The following is a 25469-nucleotide window of genomic DNA, read 5'->3' as shown; positions in this document are numbered from 1 at the left end:
AAAGTAAGAAAAACACCTTAAACAGTTCTCATCTCTTTTGATACTATTTGTCCAGTAATGAGGAGAACATCATTCTCCAGGCATTCAGATCCATACACTTATTCATTTAACAAAACACTTGTTTCATACTGGGCACTGATAATTGGGTATCCTAAGCATTTCTGGAAACATTTCTTCAGTTCAGGACTGCATTTAACTCATGGTGAAGTATGATGGAGGAGAAGAAGAGCAGGTAGTCTTTGCAATTGGCCATATTTTTAATATTTAATGGAAACAATTGGAATTATTTTTAGTGATGCTGGGGATTGAACCTGGGGCCTTGTACTTGATGGAAGGGGCTGAGGCCTGTCAATGGCCCACACGTGTATGCAGACCAGAGCCTACAAACTGTCTCCACAACATGGATCCTACAGGGCAGACTGTCCTGAGGCTCAGATATCTGAAGTGCCATGGCTTACAGACTGATCCTAACTCTTGGGGTCAGCAGGAAAGAGGCTGTTGGAGATCTCTCCAGGTATTTTCAGGGTAAATGCAGGTACCAATTTTGGAGCCCAGCTTCTGAACTGTAGATTTCTGGGATGGGACACACTCTGGACTCTTTTTTGTAAGAACCTGGGGCCCTCCAGCAGCCTTTGTTCTGCAGTTATCTACATACCAGGTACTTGTAGACAGACCACTACTTGTAGACACCTGAGCTGGAGTTAGGTTGTGGCCTCTGCCCTGAAAACACCTGAGGTCTCCAATGTACTATGCCCTGTACACACCAGGGATAGGAAACAGATGCTAGCCTTTGCTCTGAAGTAAGCAAAACACTGACTGCAGTTACTGACATTCAGAAACCAGGTGGCCATGGGCAGACCACAGTCTGGGCCTTCCAGAAATCAGTGTACCTGGGCTAGGACAGGATGCAGCTTCTACATTGCAGAAACCCAGGCCAGGGACAGGCCAATGCTACTGACTTGCAGACATCTGCTGTGCAGACACCAGGGTTTGGAGACAGGATGCAGGGTCTCTGCTGCAGACACCCAGGGGCAAGAAAAGATCATGATCTCTGCTGAACAAAACCAGGTGCCAGAGTCTGGACATTGCTTGTGTCAGTATTCAGGGTATGTGCTGTGTGACCTATGCTCTACAAACATCTTGGGGCTGAGGAGAAGCCATGGTCTCTGCACTGGGCCACATTGTGGCCTCTACCTGACAGAAACCTGAGGTTGTGAACCTGACCAGCCTTTGCCCTGCATAGACCATAAGACCTCCAGTATCCTATACCCTGCAGGTAACTGGGGGCCAGAAGAGTATGCAAGCTTTGATCTGAAGAGACCTGGACCTTGCCAGTTCTGGCCTTTGTGGACAGTATATCAGGGACAGATCACAGCTTGTAAGTTGCATACACCAGGTACCCTCCAGGGTCTCTGCTCTTTATAAACCCACCAGCCAGGGATAGGCCATTTCCTCTGTCCTGCAAATATCCTTTTGACAGCTGCAGCCCTTTAGTGGCCTGTCCCTTAAGAAACTTGTGGTCCCAGGACAGGATGCGGGCTCTGCTTTGCAGATGCCCAGAGCCCTCCAGTTGCCTCAGTCCTGCAGATCTGAGGGGCAGAAAACTGATAGAGAAATCCAGCCAACAAATCCTCTTGGTCACCCTGGTGTCTCTAAAATGTGAGAATCTCTAATTTTGATACTTGAACATCCTCCTCAGCGCCATCAAACTGAGAAATAAGACTCTTCCTTTCATTTCTTCAGTTTACCAACAGCTATCAGCCTTTCTTACTTATTGATGATTTAATTCATAGCATATTGGGGCTATTTTATTTTTATTTCAGGTCCGTTGGTGCATGGCGGCACATACTTAAATTGAAATACACTGCTTGGAGGCTGCTTCCGATTCCACGGCCCCGTCCAGAAGCTTCTGAATCAGAAGCATGAGGACGAGCTGCAGGGCCACAGGATCCAGGGCAGGCGACTCCAAACAAGCCGCTAACTTCTGAGCGAGGTAACAGCGCTGCCGCAACCAGGAGCGCAGGACGCACCTGACGCAGAGATGCCCCGCCCAGAGACCCAGGGCCAGCCAATCACGGCGCTCGCTACAGCACGCTGTGGAGGAAAAGGCCGCATGCGCCTTCCAGAACATTCTGGAAACTGTTTTTCCCAGGGAAGAGATGCGTGAAGAAGCCGCGCGCAGTGGAGTGGGCCGCAGACCCAGTGGAGGCGCTCATGGACTTGAGGTACACTGTGGGGTAGTTGAAGGCAGGGCCCTTGTCCTTTGTCTGGGAGAGTCGGGCATCGCGCCTGGCGGGGTCCGTCTCTCCCGGTGCCTGCGGGAGCGGGCGAGTGGCGGCCTGGGGGGTAGAGCGGGCGCGGGCGCCTGGCTGCGGGCTTAGGGGTCTGAGTGGGGGAGGGGGAAGGAGTGGGGAGGGGCTGCGGGCGCCAACCCCAAGTCTCCTCCTGGCGAGGTGTGCTTTTTGTCGTAAGTAATAAAAGGCTTTAGGTCATTTTTTAGATGGAGTCTCACTTTTTTGTCTGGATCGCCTGTGACCATGATCCTTGTCACGTATGGCTGGTAGTACAGGTGGGGACTTTTCAGCCATCTTTCTTGTTGAGATGGGGGTCTTGCTAACTTTTTGGTCAGGGTTGGATCCAAACTGGGTTTTTCCTGATGTTCACCACCCGCATCACTGGGATTATTGACACTAGGCAAATTTGCCTGGCTCCTTCATTCTTACTTAATGTTAAGTAAGTTTCCATATTGTGGACATCCCAAGTTTTTAATACTCATTTATCAGTTAATAAACATTTGTACTTGATCTTTGCCAGAGGACCAAGAAGCCATAATTAATAGACATTTGGGTTATTTTATACTTGGGCAATTAGGTATAATGCTGTTTTGAACACAGTTTTTTTTGTGTGTGTAGATCCGTTTTTCTTTAGCAGTATTATATTAGGCGTATAATAACTCCTCCATTTAAATTTTGAGGAACTGCAAAACTTTGCAGAAATATTGCACCATTTTGTAGTTTCATGACCAAGTACTGAGGATTTTGATTTTCCATATCTTTTTTACCAATCTTCATTGCCCGCTTTGATTTTAACCAACTTAACGGGGAGGTAGTGGTTTTGATTTGCAGTTCTACGAGTGAGATCAAGCTCACTTTCATGTGCTTGTTGGTCATGCGTATATATTGAAGAAATTTCTTTCCAACTTGTTAACTGTGTTTTACTTTGGTTGTCTTATTATTGTATTATGTGATTTTTAAATTCTCATAAATTTATAAACTTATTTCAAATTGTAGGAACTCTTATAAATTGTATACACATTTCCCCTGTCACATGTATGACTTGCAAGTGTTGTCTCTTATTTTGTGTTTTCATTTTAATTTTTTGATGGTGTTACTGGAATCACAAAAGCTTTTTTTTAAGTTTCCATGAAGTCCAGCATATTTTCTTTTGTTGCTTGTTCTTCTGATGTCATGTCTAAGAAATCATGGCCTAAACCAAATTCATGGAAATTTATTCCACTTTTCTTCAAAGGGCTTTAAAATTTTAGGTCTTACATTTATGTCTGATACATTTTATATTAATTTTTGTGTATATTGTGAGTGAGGGGTCTGAATTCAGTCTTTTGCATGTTTGCATTTGGTTGTCTCAGTACTGTCGAAAAGGCTATTTCTGCAATGAAATGTCTGGTTGCCGTTTTTTAATATCGGGTCTCACAAAGTAGTCCAGTTTTGCACCAGACTTAAGATCTTTCTGACTCGCCTCCCCAGTGCTGGGATAATAGACATGTGTCACCACATCTGACTCCACTTTTTCATTTAAATCAACTGACCAGATTTATTGCTGGACTGTGAATTCTGTCATTAATCTGTATGTCTATGCTTAGCACATTGTCTTAATTATTGTAGTTTGATAGTAAGTTTTGCAATTAGGAAATTTCTATCCAATTATTTGCTGTTTTGAGACTTTTGACTGTTCTTAGTTTCATTTCTATATGAATAAAAATACGGTTTGTCAGTTTCGTCAGAAAGCCATTTGGAATTGTGAATGAGTTGAACATGTAGAAAAATTGGAGATTGTTGCCGTCTAAACAAAATTAAGTCCTCAAATCTCATATTTTGTGTTGTGTCTTCATTTATCTAGATCTTCATTTACTTCAAAAATGTTTGTTTCTATGCAAAAGTGTGTCACTTTTGTTAGTTTTTTTCCCCGAGTGTCTTATTATTCTCAATGCTACTAATTTTTTCTTCTGAAATTTCACTGTCGGGAATGGTTGTTGCTAGTTAAAAAAGATATGTATGATATATATATATATATATATATATATATATATATATACACACACATATATGTAAATTCATTTGAGTTTTAAAAATTTGGAAATTTAGTTCTGCCACTTGACTGCACTCATTTTATCCTAACAGATTTTGTGTGTGTTCATATCCCTTAGGATTTCATGTACATAAGGATATATCATATGCTGGTAGAGGCAAGTTAACTTCTGTTCCATTTTAGATGAGTTTTTTCCTCCTTGCTTAATCACCATGACTGGAACCTGTGTTACTATATTAAATATACCTGGCACAAGTTGGTATACTTACCTTGTTCCTTCTAGTAGGGATTAAGTATTCACTGATTCATTGTTTCTTTTGTGAGATCATCTGTGGGTACTTGGTAAATATTCTTTATCAGGTTGAGGGTAATGCCCTTCTATTAGTAGTATGTTGAGAGACTCTTATTTCTTGAGGTTTCTCTTTTTTTTGGTGCTGTTAATTGAACCCATGGATTCCCTTCCATATGCTAAGCAAATTCTCTACCACTGAATGTACCCAAGATCCCACTTATCTTTCATCTGTTGAGATGATCCATTCATTATTTTATATAGGACATACTACATTCATTCAAAATTGGGTGTTAATCAATCCTGCATTCCTTGGAAAATCCCTATCAGTCCTGGCATATAACTCTGTTTGTGTGTTACTATATTCAATTTGTTAGTATTTTGTTGAGGGTTTTTGTTTCTTTATTCCTAAGTCATATTGGGCATGGTTTTCTTGTGATAACTTTGGTTTTGTTACTGGGGGAATTCCAATTTCATAGTGTGAATTACCAAGCAGATGCACTCTCAGTTTGTGGAAAAGTTTCCATAAAATTGGTATTAATGTTTAAAAATGTTTGGAATAAATTATTATTGGAAGAATACCTCTGTACTCCAACTCCTAGGCCTGGCTTTTTAATTTATGGGGCAGAGGACACTGGATTTCTCAAGGTTTTTGAAAACGTAGGTGTCAGGCTGTTGCTCTCAGGCTCAGAGGTCTACAGGGCAGAGGGCGTATCCTCAACCAAGTCCTGTATTTATGCAGGGCAGAAGATGCTGAAGTGTTCTGTTTTTCTGCAATACAGAGTCTGAGGTGTGAATGGCAGAGACTGTGGGCTGTCCCTGGCCTCTGGGTTGTCTTCAGGGCAGAGGCTCTGTGTTGTACTCAGCCCCTGGTGCCGCCAAGCAAATATATTCGATTCATTCCAGGTGTCTTACTGTCAGAGACTGCATCCTGACTTGGACCCTGTGTGCCGGCTGCATCCTGACTTGGACCCTGTGTGCCGGCAGAGCAGAGTGTGGTGGTGTCTTCATGGCAAAGGACAGTCCTATCTAGGGACCCTAGATTTTTCCATGAGAGGCAACAATGTGTCTTACACTCCTGGGTGTTTGCAGGGCAGAGAACAACCCCCTACCTGGTCCCTGTGTGTCTGAAGCACAGAGATTCTGGATTGTCTGCAGCTCATGGTTTTTGCAGGGCATAGTCATCTGGATTGTTCCAGGCATCTACAGGGCAGAGGGCACTTCTATACTCAAACCCTGTGTATATGCAAGGAAAACATTACAGCCTGTTGCCAACACCTGTATTCTTCATAGCATAGGCTGTGGATTGTCCCCAGCCAGTGGCATACGCACTTCAGAGACTGCAGTCTCTTCCAGGCCCCCAGGTCTCTGTAGGATGGAAGAACATTCAGGGTTTCTGGTGTCTGTGGTGAAAAGACTGTGGACCGTTTCCCTATTCCACAGGTGTTTGGCCATCAGGCAACTGGATGGGTCATGGTGTTTGCAAAACATAGGCTATGGTGTGTTCATGGTACAGCTGTCTGCAGGGCAAAACAAGATCCAGTGCTTAACCCGAGGCTGACCAAAGGATATAGGCCAAAACATGACACCTGACCTTTGGGGACTGCACGGTAGAGGTAGCCACATCTCCCATCTGTCAGGTGTCTGCAGGACAAAAACCAAGTCCTATCCCTAGCACAAGGTTTATGCAGGGAAGACGCTTTGGGTTGTGCTCCACACCTCGTATCTGCAGTACATACACCACAATCTGTTTCTTGCCCCTGAGTGTCTCTAGGGCAAGTGTGTGATTTGTGCCCAGTCCTTGCCATATGCATAGTGGAGGTCACTGGAGTTCTCTTTTGTTTGCAGGGAAATGGTCAGCACTTCATGTCCCCCAGGTGTCTGAAGCATAGAGGCCATGACAGGCATGCCAGACAGTGGGTATTATCTCCCCTGACCCCCAGATGGAATGCAGAACATATAGTACATCTTCTCCCCATGTCCTGTATGTATTTTTGGAAGAGGCTGTGGCTGGTCACTGGCATATGGTTTCTGCAGGGTAGAAGCCCCATCAGTTGAGGAACAGGTGTGTGCATGCAGAGGTTGTGTCCTAATTTGGCCCCTGGGTGCTGACAGGTTGAGGTGGTTGGAGGTCTTTTGGTATTTGCAGGGGAAAAGCCAGTCCTGTCCATGGTTCCTGGTTCTCTGCAGTGTAGAGGTTGCTTGAGGGCTCAAGAATTTATTAGGCTGAGTCCTTGGCCTGTTACCTGCCCCTGATATGTCTGCAGGGCAGAGGTCACTTGTGTTCTCTCTGAGTGTTTACAGGACAGAGGCAATTGTGTAGTCTCTACTTCTTGTTTTCAGAGGTAACTTGAGAATTCCATATGTCCTCAAGGAAGTGGCCTTGGCCTCGCCTACCTTCACAGGCGTCTGCAAAGCATAGGCTGCACCCTGCCTACCCTCAAGGATGTGGACTGTGGCCTGCCCTTAATAGACGGAGGGCAGAAGCAGTGTCCTCTTTCAGCCACTGTGTATGTGCAGGGATTAGGTCACTTGAGTGCTCTTGTTATCTGCAGGGCCATCTGTCTGTCTTGCAGAAAAGAGTCCCATCTTGTCCTTGTTTGGGGAATTACTACCTGGAAGAGGCCACTGGAGGGCATTGACCATGTATGGTGTCCATCTTCGGTGTCCTCAGGGAAGAGTATGAGACATGTCCCTGGCTCCCAGGCTGCCTGTTACCTGCAGGCAAGGGATGCTGGATGGTTTCTGGTGTTTGTGAATTAGAGGTTGAGGCCTCACAAAAGACTTGTGTGACTGAAGATCAGAGACTGGCCACTAGAGGGCTCTGTAGGGAAGAGACCATGTGAGAGTTCTGGGTGTCTGTAGGGAAGGGCCTGATTCTTGTCTCCATTCTTGCTAGTATGTAGGACCAAGGCAGTTTGAGTGTTTCGGGTGACTGAAGGTCAGAGGCCATAGGAAGGCAATTATTGTTTGCAATGCAGAGACTGCAGCTTGGCACATGCTGGGAGTTCCAGGCCAGATGCTGGTGGCTGTACCTTTCCACCAGATTTCTGCAGGGAAGAGGACCCACGGAACTCTGTGTCTTCAGGACAGTGGAAGGTGGAAGGATCCTAGTGTCTTCAAAATAATAGCAATTACCTACACCATACCACTGGTTGTAGAGCAGAGGAAGCTGGAGGGTCCCAGTTGCCTGCAAAGTAGAGGCTGCAGCATATACCTGGCTGCTGGACCCCATGTTGTCTGCTAGGTAGATGTGCTAGCCTGTCCAAGGGTCTGAGATAATGGGCCACTCCAAGGCTCCTAGTCTATGTAAGAAAGAGGCCATGGCTTGATCTCTTGATCTGCCTGGATTTCTGCTGGGCTGAGCCAGGGGCTTGCCCTGACTAGCGGAAGACCAGGGGCCAATGCAGGGCTGCTGGTATCTGTAAGACATAAGTTGGTGGAGATTTATGTTGAAGTGACAATACAGATGTGAATTATTAAGGACGCTGAGGTGAGAGTTTATCTTGGATTTTATGGGTGGGTTCGTGTAACCATAGGAGGCAGAGGGAAGGGGAGAAAACATATATGAGACAGAGATTGTGTTACTGATACAGGATGGCAGGGTATTATGGCATGGAAATGATAGAAATGAGACTGCACCAAATATGAAAATGATAGACAAGACTTCTTTATTGAGACTGAAGTCCTGAGCAGACAAGATCAAACAGATGATCAGGCTGCATGTGGAGCAAAGGAAGCAGCAGGCTCTTATTTTCTGTGGTAGACCAAATTTTGTGTTTTTTTAAATTGTATTTGGGCATGGTTTTATTTGTTGGTTCTGGGGTTTGATCTTAGGACTTCATGCCTGCAAGACAGGTACTCTGCTACTTGAAGTACTCCATCAATCCTCAGCTATTACCTTTAAATTTGTTTTCCCTCTTATATTTAAACATCTGGCCCTGTTACTTAGAGGGTTACAAAACCCAGAACTGCTGACTTACTCTAGAATGGGCATCATGATCTCTTGCACAAAGTCCTGGCTTTTAGGTTTGGTGTGAGACTTACAAGGCTTATGATAAGGCTGGAGGAGGACTTTTGGTGGTTGAGCTGCTGAGAAAGCACAGTGTAGAAGAAACACTAACTCCAATTGGGAAGAGGCCAAGTTAACTCTGTATTATAGTTTTGTATAAAAGTTTTTAATGATCATCTTGCGTCCATGAAGAGATGAACAGAATCTGATACCAAACAGCAAAGGGGACAGACATAAAGACAGAAATGCCAATATTTTTATCTCATTTATTCACCATACACCTGAAAGCTTAAGAGAGTCATTATTTTTAGTAAAGAGCAGCCTTCAAATTTCTGCAAAATAAACTTGGCAACTGTTATTGTAACCCACAAAGCAGAAATGTTATCTACAGCAAAGGTAGTGGGAAGCTAAAAAGGTATTGCCCAGCTGTGTGACCTCCAACCTTAGCGATATTTAGCTCAACTGAGAGCTGTGAAGCTAGAGGATTTATGTAGGTTTCGTTCCTAGTAACACCAAGGATGATAGATTTATTAAGAAGGTGTCCTGACTATGTTCAGATGGTCTGACATTTTAAATCCTAGGGGTTTACCAAGGGAATTTTAGAGACCCAGTTTATCCTTAGGAAAAGATAGCACTTTTAGTGGATTAAGGACCTTAATATCAGACCTGAAACTCTGAAGTTAGTACAGGAAAGAGCAGGGAATACTCTGGAAGCAATAACTATTGGCATGGACTTCCCCAGTAGAACTCCAGAAGCCAGGCAACTAAGAGAAAGGATGAACAAATGGGACTCCATGAAATTAAAAAGCTTCTGCACAACAAAAGAAATGGTCGCTAAACTAAAGAGACTACCCACAGGGTGGGAGAAAATATTTGCTGGCTATTCATCAAAAAGACTGATAACCAGAATATACAGGGAGCTCATTAAAAACTAAACTCTCCCCAAACCAGTGAACCAAAAAAGAAGTGGGCAACTGAAATAGAACTTTTTCAAAGAACAAATCCAAATAGCTAAAAAAACGTGAAAAAATGCTCACCATCCCTGGCCATAAAGGAAATGCAAATCCAAACCACACTAAGACTCCATGTGAGTCCTGTTAGAGTAGCTATCATCAAAAACACCAACAACAAATGTTGGCAAGGATGCAAGGAAAAAAGAACCCTTATACACTGCTCTTGGGAATAAAGCTAGGACAACCAAAATATAATGGAGGCTGCATAAAGAACTAAACATAGATCTGCCATATGATCCAGCAATCCCACTCCTGGGGATATTACCAAAGGAATGCAACTCAGGTTATTCCCAGGGCACAGGCACACCTGTATTTATTGCACCATTATTCAAAATTGCCACGTTATGGAACCAGCCAAGATGCCCCACTACCAACGCTTGGATTAAGAAAATATATTTATACATAGAGGAATTTTACTCAATCACAAAGAAGAATGAAATTTTATTTGCAAGTAAATGGATGCAGCTGAAGAACGTCATTTTAAGTGAAGTTAGCCAGGTTCAGAAGGCCAAAAATTGTATGTTCTCCCTCATGTGTGGACTTTAGATATAAAACATATGAAGTAATATTATTGGACATAGGTCACATGCTGTTTAACATATAGGAGGAATAGGAAAAGCTGGGAAACCCAACACTGGAAAGTATTTTATGTGCCCACTGTAGGCGAGTGAATAAAGTAGTCCTGAACTGATAGATGCCACTATGGGAAGGTGACCAGGAAGTAGTGAACAGGTCTGGTCAAGATGAACCAATTTGGGTTGTAATTCACATGTGCATGGAAGCAATGCTAGGTATCTCTCTGTGTAGCCATCTTTATTTCAGACTAGTAAAAATGCTTTGTCTTTCTTATCTCTTATGTTTTCTCTTCAACATAAATCTCCTGATTTTCGGAGAGAATGGTTTCAGTTTTTCTCCATTAAATGTGATGTTGGCTATAGCTTTATCATGTATAGCATTTACAATATTGAGGTACATTCCTTCTATTTCTAGTTTTCTTAGAGCTTTTATCATGAAGTGGTGTTGGATCTTATCAAAGGCTTTTTCTGCATGTATGAGATGTTCAAGTAATTTTTGTCTTTGCTTCTATTAATGTGGTGTATTACATTTGTAGATTTGTGTATGTTGAACCACTCCTGCATTCCTGGGATGAAGCCGACTTGGTCTTGGTGAATGATCTTTCTGATGTGTTGTTGGATTCGGTTTGCCATTATTTTATTGAGGAATTTTGCATCGATGTTCATAAGGAGACTGACCTATAGTTCTCCTTTTTGGAGGTGTTTTTGTCTGGTGTTGGTATGAGTGTAGTACTGGCTTCATAAAATGAGTTAGGCAGTTTTCCTTCCCTTTCTATTTGGTGGAGAAGTTTAAGGAGTGTTGGTACTAGTTCTTCTTTAAAGATCTGATAGAATTCAGCAGAGAATCCATCAGGTCCTGGACTATTCTTTTTTGGGAGGCTCTTTATTGGTGCTTCAATTTCATTTTGTTATAAATCTATTCAGGTGCTTAATGTCCTCTTGGTTCAATTTTGGATGGTCACAGTATCTAGAAATTTGTCCATTTATTCAAGATTTTCAAATGTATTAGACTATAGGTTCTTAAAGTAGTCTCTGATGATTTCCTGGATTTCCATGGTGTGTGTTGTTATCTCCCATTTTGCATTTCTGATTTTACTGATTTGGGTTTTTTCTCTCCCCATTTTAGTCAGGTTTGCCAGGGGTTTGTCAATCTTGTTTATTTTTTTCAAAGAATCAGCTTTTTGTTTCATTGATTCTTTGGGTTTTTTTTGTTTGTATTTCATTAATTTTGGCCCTTATTTTTATTTCTGTCCTGCTTGTTTTGGGACTTGTTCCTTCTTGTTTTTCTAGGCGTTTGAGATGTAATATTAGGTCATTGATTTGAGATCTTTCTGTCCTTTCATATATACATTCATGGCTATAAACTTTCCTCTCGGGACTGCCTTTGCTGTGTCGCATAGGTTCTGTTAAGCCTTGTTTTCATTTTCATTAACTTCCAGGAGCCTTTTAATTTCCTCTTTTATTTCATCATCTGTGAGCAGTTCAGCTTCCAAATGTTCGTATGTTTTCTACTGTTCAGCTTCCAAGTGTTTGTATGTTTTCTACTGTTTTTGTTGTTGAGTTTTAGTTTTAATGCCTTGTGATCAGATAGAATGCATGGGATTGTTTCTGTTTTCTTATACTTGATGAGACTTGCTTTGTGCCCTAAGATAACAGTTTTGGAGAAGAATGTATATTGTGCAGAAGTTGGATGAAATATTCTGTAGACATCAGCTAGGTCCATTCCTTAAAGAGTCTTTTGTAGTTGTGGCTTGGTGGCCATATATTGTCATAGTTTCTGCTTAGTGTTTAAGACTTTTATTGCTCCATTTATTTTGTTTGATAGTTTTGCTGGGTGGAGTATCCTAGGGTTGAAGTTACTTTCATTCAGTGCCCAGATGACCTCAGTCCATGCTCTTTTTGCTTTTAAGGCTACCCGAATGGGCATCACTTTCTCTAGATTTGGGGTGTTTTCTGTTATTGTTTTGTTGACTACATTATGAAACCCTTTTACTTGCATCTCTTCTTCTTCAACACCCTTGATTCTCAGGTTTGGTCTTTTGATGGAGTCATTGAGTTCTTGCATATGTCTCTCACAGGTCTTGAGTTGTTTGACTAGTAGGTCTTCAGTTTTTCCTTTAATTTCTGTTTTGTTTTCAAGTTCTGAGATTCTTCCGCTTGTTCTAGTGTGCTGAAGTGGCCTTCCATTGTGTTTTGTATTTGTTTCATTGTTTTTTCTGAGATTTTCCATGTATAGGTCACTTCCTCTTTGATATTGTCAATTTTTGTCTTTAATTCATTTCTCTCTCTATAGTGTTCTCTGTTTCACGTTGGTGTTTATTTAGGGCTTCTGTGAGTTCATTTGTTTGTTTCTGTGCCGCCTTGTATTGTTTATTTTTGGTGTCTTGGAGTTTCTTGACTGCCTCTTGCACGTTTTGGTTGACCATGTCTAGTAACATCTCCATGAAATTATCAGTGATTACTTGCAGGATTTCTTCTTTCAGATTGCTCTTGTGGGCATTGCTAGGTTCCTTGGTGTCGTTTATTTTGTTTTGTTGGCATCTGGGACTGGGTATCCATTTTCTTCATTTCCCTCTGAATCCTGTATTAAATTATTTTTGGGGAGACAATGGTTTCCATCCCTTTTTCGTCTTCCCATCGCTCCACTTGGTACCGTGTAACTATGTTCTTGATAGGCTATTGGTGGTTTCAGTTACCTGTTTTCTTTCCTTTGGTTAAATTTTGTTTAGTGGATATATTGGATTTTTACCTTAGTGTATGTATGCTATTTCTGTCCCTGGTCTGGGTATAATTTAACTAGTATTAACTCACTCACAATAGTAAAAGTAACAAAACGAAATAACCGTAGGAAAAAAACCCCAAAGAAATCAATGGGGAGAGATGAACAAACACAAACAAGAAACCAAACAAACACCAGGGGAAAAGAAAACAAGAAAAACTCCAGGTTCAGGAACAATAGAATTTCAGTCTTAGTAGTTCTGATGTTACTCCTTCAGCATCTAGTCCTTGTGTTGGCATTTAAGCAGAGGATCTGTCTTAATCTGGCCAGGTGGTTGGGGAGTCTCACCAGACTTTCTTATCTTTCAGTGGCAGTTGCTTAGTTAGCTCCTTCCTCAGTGACGTGTGGCTTGTCCTCAGGTTCTGGACATCAGCTCTGTAGCCCACCAGCCATCCTGCTTTGGAGTTGGGTTTTTGCTGTGTTAGTTTACTGGGGGCTTATTTCATTGCCTGGCCCCTTTCTCTGGGGCAAGGTCAGTAATCCATCAGCCAGCCCCCTGCTGTCAGCATGTTGTGATGGTTTGCTGAATGTTTTTCAATTTTGCAGTGTACTTTGACTTTGGATGTTGCTCACTGGCTCCAGAGATTAGCTTTGTGGACCACTGCCAGCTCTATTTCAGGCATCGGCTTATCCTCCACCTGCTGTCAGCCCTTCTGTCTTCCAGCCTTTGTTTAATGAAAATTTGCATGGAAATCAGATTCTTGCTCCTTCCCCCTTCTCTGGTGTGCTTACAGTACCCCTCCCCCTCTGCTGTGTGTTAGTTTTCAGTTCTTTGTTTATTGTTCAGGTTTTTGTTTTGTTTTGTTTTTTTGTTTGTGGGGTGGAGGATCAGTCTGCCCAGGGGGCTATGCTGGTTTCTCCCAGGGATGGCTTTGGGAACACCGTGTGATGCTTGGTGCTCACCTGTTGGTCTGCCGAATGTCTTCAAGGCAGGTTTGGAGCCGGCATCTGGCTGTGTGGGAGCCCTCCTGTTTTCTCAGTGTAATGTGGCATGGAGAATCTTTGTATAGGCTAGGGGTTCAGGGTGAAGTAGTTTTGATTTTTCTTGGTGCTTTATTCCTGCCAAGTGTGGCTCCAGCGTCTCAGCAAGATTTTTGATTTATCAAGCTCGTGCTGTCTGCTTCTGCACCCTAGTTGCCATTTTGGATCCCTCCTGTTGTGTTTTATGCAAGTTGTAAAGCAAACCAGAAATTTTTTAGTTCCTGAAAAAAAGAGATAGATTGGTTTGTGCATTTGTGGGATCATGATGTATACACCAGTTTTAGCTTAATCTGCTTTTCTTTTTAATTTTTATTTCATTCATTTTTGTTAGCGTATATTCATTGCATGGGGGAATTTGTTTTAACAATTCTGAATAGCCTTACATTGTACATTAGTTAGGCCCCCCCTTCCATCTCCTCCTACTGCCATCATCTTCCCATTTCATTTATTCTGTTTCCTTTATGTATTTAAATCCCATCAACCCTGTTGCATCTTCATCTCTTCCATTTATCCCCACTTCCCATACATGCGCCTGCACACCCTGTACCTGTTTTACAGTCTTTCCTTTATTATTAATTTTAAAGTCAATGTTCAAAGGGGTGTCTCAATGTATCCCAGCTGTAAATAGGCTGTACTTGGTCAGTTCCACCCCCTCTGTTACTCTCCCTTACCCATTCCCTCCCATTCTCCCAGGATTCAATGGCTTCCAAGACATATCATTATGTCCTTTGCCTGTGTGGGTAGAAGTATTGTTGACTATCATTCTCTTTTGTTTTCTCATCTCCCTCGAGTTCCACAGTATAGTTCCATTACTGCAAACATATTCTACCTGTAGATGTGTACATGATCATGCTTGTGTATACATTTATCTTTTGGATCTGTCTTCTGCATATGATAGAAAACATGGTATTTTGTCTTTCTGAACCTGGCTTCATTTAACATGATTTCTTCCAATTCCGTCCATTTACCTTGAATCCCTGTGGTTTAATTCTTTGTTATGTCTGAATAAAATTCCAATATAGCTTCTTAATCCATTCATCAGTTGTAGGGAATCTGAGTACTTTCTATAGTTTGTTGTCAAGAGTGCTGCAGTAAGTATCAGTGTGCAGGTCTTTCTATTGTATGCTGACTTGCATTCCTTCAGATATATGCTCAGAAGTGGTATCACTGGATCATATGGCAGTTCTATTTTTAATTTTTCTTTTTTATTTTTTTTTTAGTAGCCATTATGAAAAATTTTTGCCATATATTATTAAAATAGTTCACAAAAGATGAGCACATTAAATATATACACGCATACATGCAATACACATGCACATGTCATGTACACTCAGACAAAAGACTAGAAGAATGTATGCCAAAATAGTACATTCAAAAGAAAGAGTAGATGAATATGTACCAAAATAGCAATAGCATCAAAATTTCTGGGTGGTACAATTATGAGTGTTTTTTTTTTTTTCATTTTTCTTTTATTATTCATATGTGCATACAAGGCTTGGTTCATTTCTCCCCCCTGCCCCCACCCCCTCCCGCTCCCCCCCCATCAATACCCAGCAGAAACTATTTTGCCCTTATTTCTAATTTTGTTGTAGAGAGAGTATAAGCAATAATAGGAAGGAACAAGGGGTTTTGCTGGTTGAGATAAGGATAGCTATACAGGGTATTGACTCTCATTGATTTCCTGTGCGTGGGTGTTACCTTCTAGGTTAATTCTTTTTGATCTTACCTTTTCTCTAGTTCCTGGTCCCCTTTTCCTATTGGCCTCAGTTGCTTTAAGGTATCTGCTTTAGTTTCTCTGCATTAAGGGCAACAAATGCTAGCTAGTTTGTTAGGTGTCTTACCTATCCTCACCCCTCCCTTGTGTGCTCTTGCTTTTATCATGTGCTCATAGTCTGCATACTGCTTTCCATAATGGTTATATAACTCTGCATACTGCTTTCCATAATGGTTATATGAATTTACATTCCCACCAACAATGTATAAAGGTTCCTGTTTTGTTGCATCCTTGTCAACATTTGTTGTTTTTGTTTTAGAAGATAGCCATTCTAAGTGGGGTAAGACAAAATCTTAGTGTATATAGCTTTGATTGGCATTTTTTAATAGGGATGTTGAACACTTAATATGTTTATTGGTCATTTGTGTCTCTTCTTTGAAAATTCCCTGTTCAATTCATGTGCTCATTTCTTCATTGGGGTTTGTTTTTTAAATTTTTTTATTAGGATATATTTGTTGTACGTGGGGATTCATCGTGACAATCCCAAATAGACTTCTGTTGTACATTCATTAGATCACTCCCACCAACTCTCCCTCTCCACTACCTCCCGCCCCACTTAAAGCCTATTGCAAGAGGTTGCTTTGTTCTATTTCATATAAATATATGAAGTCCATCCACCCTCACCTTAATCTCCTCCATTCACAAATACCCCCCAGTACCTATTTTACAGTCCTGGCTTTCTTCTTAATATTTAAGTCAATGGTCCAGTGGGTTTTTCAGTGTGTCCCCACTGTGAGTCCACTTTACTTTATGTGTTCAACCCCTTTCCTTGTTCTCTCTTACCCTTTTACCCTCCCACCCACCCCCATTATTTCAATAGTTTTCAATATATCTCCTTACATCTCTGCCTTCACAGGTGTTACGTTTTATGACTTTGTTGGTGCTCTGTCGTTCTCTTTTCCTTTCTCTCCTTCTCCAAATTCCATAGAGTAGTTCCACTATTACAAACGTGTTCTACATTATGAGTTTCTGTAGGATCCTGTTTGTTTTTGTGTGTATGTTTATCTTTTGGCTCTGTCTTCCATGTATGAGAGAAAATTCATGGCTTTTGTCTTTCTCAGCCTGGCTTACTTTACTTAACATTGTGTCCATTTACTTTTCAACCAGATATCGTTGTTCATTATGGCTGAGTAAAATTCCATTGTGTATATATATCACTTTTTAAAATCTATTCATCAGTTGTAGGGCATCTGGGTTTTCCCCATAGTTTGGCTATTGTGAATAGTGCTGTTATGAACATCATTGTACAGGTGTCTGTACTATATCCTGTCTTAACATTCCTTTACTTATATTCCTAGGAGCAGAATCACTGGATCATATCACAGTTCAAGCTTTAGATTTTGAGGAATCTCCATACTGCTTTCCATAATGGTTTACTAATTTGCGTTCCTACTGACAGTATATAATGGTTCCTGATTCACCACATCTGTGCTAGCATTTGTTGTTATTGGCCGTGAATACAACCATCCTTACTTGGGTGAGATGAAATCTTAGTGTCATTTTGATTTGCATCTCTTTTCATAGCCAGGGAAGTTGAACACTTCTTCATGCATTTATTGGTATTTATACCTCTTCCTTTGAGAATTCCCTAATTCATGTGCATTTTTCTTCATTGAGGTGTTGATTCTTTTGCATTCCCTGTAGATTCTGGATACTAGTTTCTTACTGGGTGAATAGATAACAGAGATTTTCTCCCATTCTGTGGGCAGTCGTTTGAGTTTAGTGCCTGTTTCTTTTGCTTTGCAGCAGCTTTTTAGTTTAATGCAGTCCTATTTGTTAATTCTTTCTCTTAGATGTTGAATAGTTTGTGTTTTCTTTAAGGAAGTTTTCCCCTATTCCTCCTGTTCCATTGTACGTACTTACTACTTCCTGTAGTTTCAAAGTTTAAGGCCTTATATTAAGGTCTTTGATCCCATTTGAGTTGATTTTGGTACAGAGTGAGAGGCAGGGATTTAGTATCAGTTGTCTACATGTGGATATCAGTTTTTCCAGCAACATTTGTTGAAGAGGCTGTCTTTTCTCTGATGTGTGTGTTGGGTCCCTTTGTTACAAAGGTCAGTTGGTTATGTCTGCATGAGTTTCTTTCTGGGTCATCTATTCTAATCCTTTGGTCTTCTTGCCTGATTTTGAGTCAATACCATGCTGTTTTTGTTATGACTTTGTAGTATAGTTTGAAGTCGGATATTGTGATATCTCCAGCATTGGACTTTCTGCTTAGAATTGCTTTGATTATTCAAGGTCTTTTGTGTTTCCATATGTACTTTATGGGGTTGAGTTTTTTGACCTCTCTATAGGTTCTGGATATTAGTCCTTTATTGGATGAATAACTAGCAAAGATTTTCTCCCATTCTGTTGGCAGCCTTTTGAGTCTAGTGACTGTTTTCTTTTATTGAGGAGATGGTTTTTAGTTTGATGCAGTTCCATTTGTTCATTATAGCTTCATCTGTTTTAAAGGTCTCCTGCTCCGTAAACATTAGGGCCTTGTGCCCTAATCTGGTATCTTATGACAAAGTTTTTGAAAGCAGTTTTTAACAGGGAACAGGGTTAATGGCCTATTTACCTCTTTTTGTTTGCCTTTTGTTCAGTTTCAGTAATTCCTAACTACCCTGTTGTGCCAGAAGCAAAGGGCAGAAGAAGAGGATATGCTGCACTGCTGTCTAGGAAGACAGACAATGAGTGAGGAGCCAAGTTATGAGGTGACTACTAGAAGCTGTGAAGGCAGATAGTAGGAGGCTTCCCATCTCTGTGATCTCAAGCTGCTGGAAAGCAAAAGCACATCTTCCACCCTAGCCCATGGATGCTGAGCCTAGGGAAAGGGCTGGGTCCTCTGTATAAATAGCCATGATGAATGTTTGGACTCTTGCTCTAGAGGCTTTGACCAGTGGCAAACGTTATCAGCATGGAAAGTGCCTCAGCTAGGAATCCAGCACCAGGACATGACATAAGTGTTCCTCATTCTCCCTCAGTCCTCAGGTTCCAGGATGAGCTCAGATCCTGACTGACACCCTCCTGTTGTTTGTCCATTCCCATGGCCTAGTTTCAACTATAAATAATGTCCATGCACCTCCATAAAATTTAAGAATATTAAGCTCCGCTGTAGATCTTTTCCTACTTGCCCAATGGTGCCCACAGCCCAGACCCCTGTGAAGCTGTCCTTTACCTATCAGCTTCCTAGATCCTGTGTCTTCTCTCCCCACCTGCACATCTGTGAGGACCATGCAGAAATCAGTAACTCTCCATATCCTCAGTCATGCACCCAATTTCCCTGTCAACCAGACCCCTGGAACCTCCCCACATCCACCTCCTCCCAGCAGTGCTATCAGGATCCATCAGGGCTAAGGAGACAATCCACTGACTGAAGTGTCCCACTTGGTGGTCTAGTTCCCAGCTCTCATTCATCCTTTCTTTTGCTTCCACACTTAACACAACAGTAGCACTTCATCAGCTTGCTCTTGTGCAAGTATGTGTGGGAATGTATGTGTGCATGTGTATGTCTGGGAGCATGTCCAGGTGTCTGTGCATATGTGTGCATGTACATATATATTTCTGTGTGCATGTGACTGTTTACATAAGGCTTTGTGTGTCCCTATGACTGTTTCACTGTGTATGCCCTGTGATAGTCCCTAGATTCGGCTGTGCATCTGAGTGCACAGAATATAAATACCTAGTATGGCCTTGAACTTGCTATCCTCTTGCATCAATCTACTGAGAATGCAGGCATTCACAACCACATCTGGTGTACTTTTCATTCTTTATTCCTCTGCTGCTTTTAATTGCTCCATCTCTGGTTAGCACATTAGCAATAAGTGACACAAGGCCTCAGATTTCACAGAGAATATAGGTATGCATGGGTATTACACCTTGTGACATCCTAGAAAGCAGATGGTAAGTTGATCCAGATGATGCAAGTGGGGAGACTAGGGAGGCTGTGAGAGACTTAATGACTTGTAACAGGTCAAACTTACAGTTTTGGAGGAGGAACTGGGTCTCAACAAACTTCTGTCTCCTCAAAGTTGGGATGCTGACTGTACCCAGATGTGCCCCAGGACAGTGAGGTTGGATAAGTGGGTGTGACTGTGTCCAGATATCCACAATCATGTGTGGGTGACCATTGAGCATTCCAGAGGACACCTGAGGAGGTTTTGTCTTAGGAAGAGACTCAGGATTACCTCATTTCTCCAACAGTGGGGAAAGCAGAAGATGGACATGTGGTGACCAGGCACCCACATTCCAGAGCAGCCCAAGCTGGAGACCGTGGTGAGTCCAATGTGTACTCTTGCTGTCTCTGAATTTGTGAAGGCTCAGGCCACAATACAACCCAGCAGAGGGTCTTGATCCCATCTTAAGATCCTGGGTCAGCCCTGACTCCTATTGCTTCTTGTGATTTTTCCTGAGGATCCCAAAGGTGACCCAGAGATGTGAAGGCAGGCCATCTCACAACTCCCATTCTTCCACAGAACAGCAGAATCTTCCATGTATTTTGGGATGTTTTCACTTTACTGTATAGCACGGAGTCTTTTTCCAGTTTGCTAGTGGTTTCATGGTTGAACTGTCATTTTTCCCACCCCAGGATGCAAATGTGTTGGTCCACCCCTCTCTGACCCCTATAAAACAGGGACCCTGAAGGCAGGCATACTGGAAAAACTGGCAGACTACTTGGTGTCACGCTGCTGTTTGGGAACCTATTTTACATCCCTGTCTTCCTGTTCTCCTACTGAAGTTTTACCACCACCCAGCAGGTGCTGGACCTGATCTTCACTAGGTATGCCCCACCTCCAAGCCTAGAGGATTTCCCAACTCCTGATTATGGCTTGGGCATGCCTTTTACATCTATTGCTCTAGTTTGACCATGTAAACTGGTCTATTGAGAGAACAATACCTATTGGGTCTTTCTAGGAGAAAGTGGGGATGAATATAGGAAGTCTTGCCAAGGCTGAGCACTGCATAGAGGGCTGACCTGGCTTGTGTGCTCTTCTGGGTGACTGTCCAACTCATGAAGAAGTTCTTTGCCTGAAGTCTCACTAATATAAGCATTGATCCCTTTTGTGAAGGAAGGTCCACAGGCCATCTGGGGAGGTCCCTTGGCCTAGCTGTAGCAGTATCAGGGAGTCCCAATGGAAGACTGAATGCTCCAGGCCCACTGAAGTATCTGTGAAGGAGATAGTTTGGCTCATTCATTGCATAAATATAAATCAAGACTATTGTGTGGGGGCACATTTTCATGCAATTAGCATAATTATGTGAAACTTGCAGGACAGTCCCAGACATTCTGGGCTCCAGTTCTATTGTGGAGTCAGCCAAGAAAACTGGATGTCATGTCATGAGAAGGTACAATAGATGTGGTAATCATGGCCTCCTCTAGATAATTTCTCACTATACTCCAGTGGCATCTGTGGACCCTCCAAAACATTGTGTGGGCTTTGGGTCAGGAGGGATGGTGCCCATCTATAGAATGGGGACATTTAAGGGCTGAGTTTGGTGAGAACTAGGCAAACCATGGCTCCCATACCTTCTGTGGTACTCTTTTGCAGGTGGAGGAAAACAGAACTGTCCTCACAGAGAGATCTTGGTAGGGTGCAGAATAACTGGGTTGCAGTGCAGAGTCACACGCTAAAGAGAATAGTGTCATGGAAGATAGCCCACACTGACTAATGGTGAATGAAGTAGCACTAGCCAACTGTGGAGGTGCCACCAAGGCTTTATGGTGCCAGACAGGAGCACATGGACTCATGAAATTGAAAGACAAGTGGAGGGTGCCCAGAGACACACAAGGGTGGATGTGGAGCTTCCCTGAGGAGGCAGTTGCTCACACTTTAGATCTAGGGCTCACCTCCCATGGAGTTTCACTGTCACCCCAATCTGATGACCTGGCCTGGCAGTGATGGGACAGCCAAAGGGATTTGTGTTTTGGCTAGAGGTAGGGTTAGGGTAAAGTTTAGGTTTAGGGTTATGGCTAAGGCCTGGCTACTGTTTGGTTTATAGTTTGTTTAGTGTTGGGGTAGTTGCTCTGTTCTGTAAGGTTTGGAGCTATATTAATATGTTTAGGAATGGGGTTTGTATTAGGCTTAGGGCTAAGGTTAGGTTTAGGTTTAGGGTTCTGGGTTAGGGTTAGGGTTATGATTAGGGCTAGTGTTAAGATTAAGGTGAATATTAGGGCTGTGGCTGGTTTTAGAGTTAGGGTTAGGATTGGGTTTAGTGCTAGTGTTATGGTTAGGATTTGTGTTATGGCTAAGGCTATGGTTATGTTCAGAGAGGTACAAGGTTAAGACTGTGACTACTGCTACAGCTAGGGCTTGCATGAAAAGTAGAACTGGGGTTAGGAATATGATAAGGTTAGCTTTAGAATTAGGGATAGGTTTACTTTTAGTGTTAGACTAAGGTCAGGGTTACATTTAGATTTAGGGATATGGTTATGCCTTGGATTAGGGCAAGAGCTTGTTTAAAGTGTTAGGGTTTGTGTTATGGTTAGAATTTGTGGTTAGGTTTAAGTATTGGGTCAGTTTTAGATTTGGGTTAGGATTAGGATAAGTGAGGTTTAGTAGTTAGGGTAAGGATAGAATTAGGGTTAAGTTTAGGGCTAGGTTCAGATTTAGGGTGAGTGTTAGGACTAGGAATACTGTTAGGGTTAGGCTGAGGCTACTGTTAAGATTAGGGCTTAGGTAAGGGTTATGGTCAAATAGAGGTATAGAGTTAGCTCTAAGATTACTGTTTATGGTAGGGGTAGGGTTATGATTAGGGTTAGGGCTGAATTTAGGATTAGATTTAGCTAGGGCTATTGTTAGGGTTAGGGTTACACTTAGAGTTAGGCCTAGGCCTGTGGTTAGGTCTAGGATTAGGATCAGTGTTAAGGCTATGGTAGAGGTTAGGGGTTAGGGTTAAGGCTAGTGCTGCTCTTAGGTTTAGGGTCTGTTTTGGTTAGTGTTTGCTTTACAAATAGTGGTAGGGCCAGTGGTTAGGCTCAGTTAGGGGATAGAGCTAGCGTTAAGGTTATTTATTAAGCTAGTTTTGGAATTAGGGCTAGGACTAGGGTTAGGGATAGGATTCTGGAAAGGGCTAGGTCTAGAGCAATTATAATGTTTAGTTTTAGGATTAGAACATGATGTAGGGCTAAAATCAGAGTTAACTTCAGGGGTAGGGTTACATTTAGGTTTAGAGTTATGGGTAGAACTACATTTCAATATAGGGATAGAGTTAAGTTTAAGATTGGTTAGGTGTAGTATTAGGTTTAGGTGGTAGGGCTATTTTTAAGTTTAGGGGTAGGGTTAGAGTTAGTCCTTAGGTTAGGGCTTGAATTTTGGCTAGTGTTAGGTTTGGAGTTATAGTTAGAGCTTGGACTTATACAAGAGCTAGTTTTAGGGATGTACCCTGTAGGCCCAAAGTGACCACACGAAGAGGAGTGATCTGGCCAAGAGATTCTTTATTGCCGGTGGGAGAGGGAAAAATGCCAAGAGCGTGCAGGAGAGAAGGGCAGGGACTTAAATACCCCCTTAGTGAGACTGGGCATGAGCTGGTTGGTTAGGATCTTACGGTTTATGCGGATTGAGGTTTGGGGCAGAAGAGGAATTTACGTTAGACCTGAGGCAGGACCATAACCCTGGGAAATAGAAACTTAAGGGTGCAGTAAGAACTGGAAACCTATCGGCGCCATTATTGCCAACATACTCTAACCTATGTTTAAAGCTAGTTTTAGGTCCAGGTTAGGACTAGTTAGATTTAGGTTTGAGGTTATGGCTAGGTTAGTGTAATATTTTGGGGTAGTGCTAGGTTTAAGGCTAGGTTTATAACTAAGGTTAAGTCTAGGGCTAATCTTAGTGTTCGTTTGAGGACATGTTAGGTAGGACTAGGGCTTTTTGAGTGTTAGGGTTTGGATTAGAGTCAGGGTTAGGGTTAGAATGACTGTTAAGTATAGGGTTTATGCTAAGACTAGTGCTAAGGTTAGGGTAAGGGTTAGGTTTAGGGATAAAGTTTAAGTTAGTATTAGGTTTAATGTTAGGGTCAAGTTTAAGGTTTTGTTGGGAGTTGTTTTTAGGAATGTGATATAGATTTAGGACTGGGATCAAGGTCAGTGTTAGACTTAGAGATAGAGCTAGGATTGGTCCTAGGGCTAGAACTCCAGCTAGTGTTTCAGTTAAAGTTAGGATTATGGTTTGTCTCAGGGGTAGGTTTATTTAGGTTTGATTTATTGCTTGGGCTAGGGTTAGATCTTGGCTTATGGTTAGGGTTAGGTTTAGGGTTTGGTTTAGAAACAGCACTAGGGCTAACTTATTGCTAGCTTTATGGTTAGGCCTAAGACTAGGATTAGTGCTAGAACTAGAGCTAGGAATAATGGTAGGCTTTAGGTTAGTGTTAGTGATATGGCTAGGGCTAAAACTAGGGGTAGAGCTAGTATTAATGTTAGAGTATTGGTTTGGATTATGGTTAGGCTAAAGTTTGGGTTTGGGAAGGATAGGTTTAGTCTTAGGGTTAGAGGTAAGGGTAAGTCTTTGACTAGAGTAATGGTTATGCTTAGTGTTTAGGTTAGGTTTAGGCTAAGAGTTTGTTTTGGGGTTAGGTTTGGTTTAGGGCTAGAGCTAGGATTGGTACAAGGGCTGGGGTTAGAGTTAGGGTTAGGGTTGGGTAGTATTAGGGTTAGGATTATGGGTAGTGCTATGGCTGTGGTTAAGTTTAGAGTTAGGGGTGGGTTTAGAATTATGGTGAGAGTCAGTTTTCCACAGGATCAGGGTTATGGCTAGGGTATGTTTTAATGTTATGTTCAGGGTTAGTGCTTAGGTCAGCATTATGGATAAGGTTAGAGTTAGGTGAAGAGCTCTTGTTGGGTTTAAAATTAAGATTATGGCTGGGTTATTTCTAAGTCTACGGATGTTGTTATGGTTAGGATGAATATTCCACTTTGTGTTACTTTTTGGGTTAGGGTTAGGATTAGTGGTAGGCATGGGTAGAGTTAAGGATAGGGAAAGGTCTAATGAAAGTACACAGTTAATGCTAGGCTTTGAATTACGGCTTGGCATAGGGTAGGTTTGGTTTATGGTTACTGCTGTTGTTAGGGTTAGTGCTAAGGATAGGAGAAGTTTGCAGTTAGGCTAGAACTGGGGTTAGGATTAGGGTTAGTGTTAGGGTTAGGACTAGGATTAGTTTTAGGGTTATGGTTAAGACTAGGTTTATGTGAGGGTTAGGGTTAGCTTTAGGTCTAGGGTTTGTGCTACAGCTAGAAATAGGGTTAGAATTAGGGTTAGTGTAGGATTAAGAGTAGGTTTAGGTATAATACTAAGGTTAGGTTATGTTTAGGTTATTGGTTAGGGTTAGGGCTAAGACTAAGGTTGGGTTAGGTTTAGTGTTATAGATAGGACTATGGCTAGGTTATGGCTAGGGAAATGGTAGTGTTAAGTTAATGGCTAGGACTCTGGTTAAGTTTAAATTTATGTTTAGGTATAGATAGAGTGCCAAGGCTAGGTTGCAGTTTAGGGCTACAATTGGGTTAGGGTGTAGGGTAGAACTATGTGTAGGATTATGGTTGAGTTAGGCTTATGGATAGTTCAGTGTTAGGTTTTGGGTTGAGGTTAGGGTTAGAGTATTACAAGGGCAGGGGTGAAGTTATAGTTTAGGTTTAGGTCATGGCCTAAAAGGGATGGGAGTTTGGCTAGGATTAGGGTTAGGATTAAGATCAGGGTCAGGCTTCGTGTTAGGGCTTAGGGTATGGTTAGTGCTAGGGGAGGGCAACAT

General features: G+C 42.0%; 1 long non-coding RNA gene across 1 annotated transcript in view; it reads left to right on the top strand.

Moving 5' to 3' along the window:
- Positions 1-2095: 2095 nt before the first annotated feature.
- LOC141420754 (uncharacterized) overlaps positions 2096-25469 on the top strand; it is a 123967-nt gene continuing 100593 nt past the window's right edge. The window contains exons 1-3 of the long non-coding RNA XR_012445322.1: positions 2096-2225; positions 18335-18445; positions 19935-20006. This is a non-coding gene — a long non-coding RNA (uncharacterized lncRNA). The remainder of the gene's footprint in view (positions 2226-18334; positions 18446-19934; positions 20007-25469) is intronic.

Source organism: Castor canadensis, chromosome 2 (assembly GCF_047511655.1).
Source record: "Castor canadensis chromosome 2, mCasCan1.hap1v2, whole genome shotgun sequence".
NCBI classification, from domain to species: Eukaryota; Metazoa; Chordata; class Mammalia; order Rodentia; family Castoridae; genus Castor; species Castor canadensis.
The sequence above is the reverse complement of the archived record's forward strand: the minus strand, read 5'-3'. Positions and strand labels throughout refer to the sequence as shown.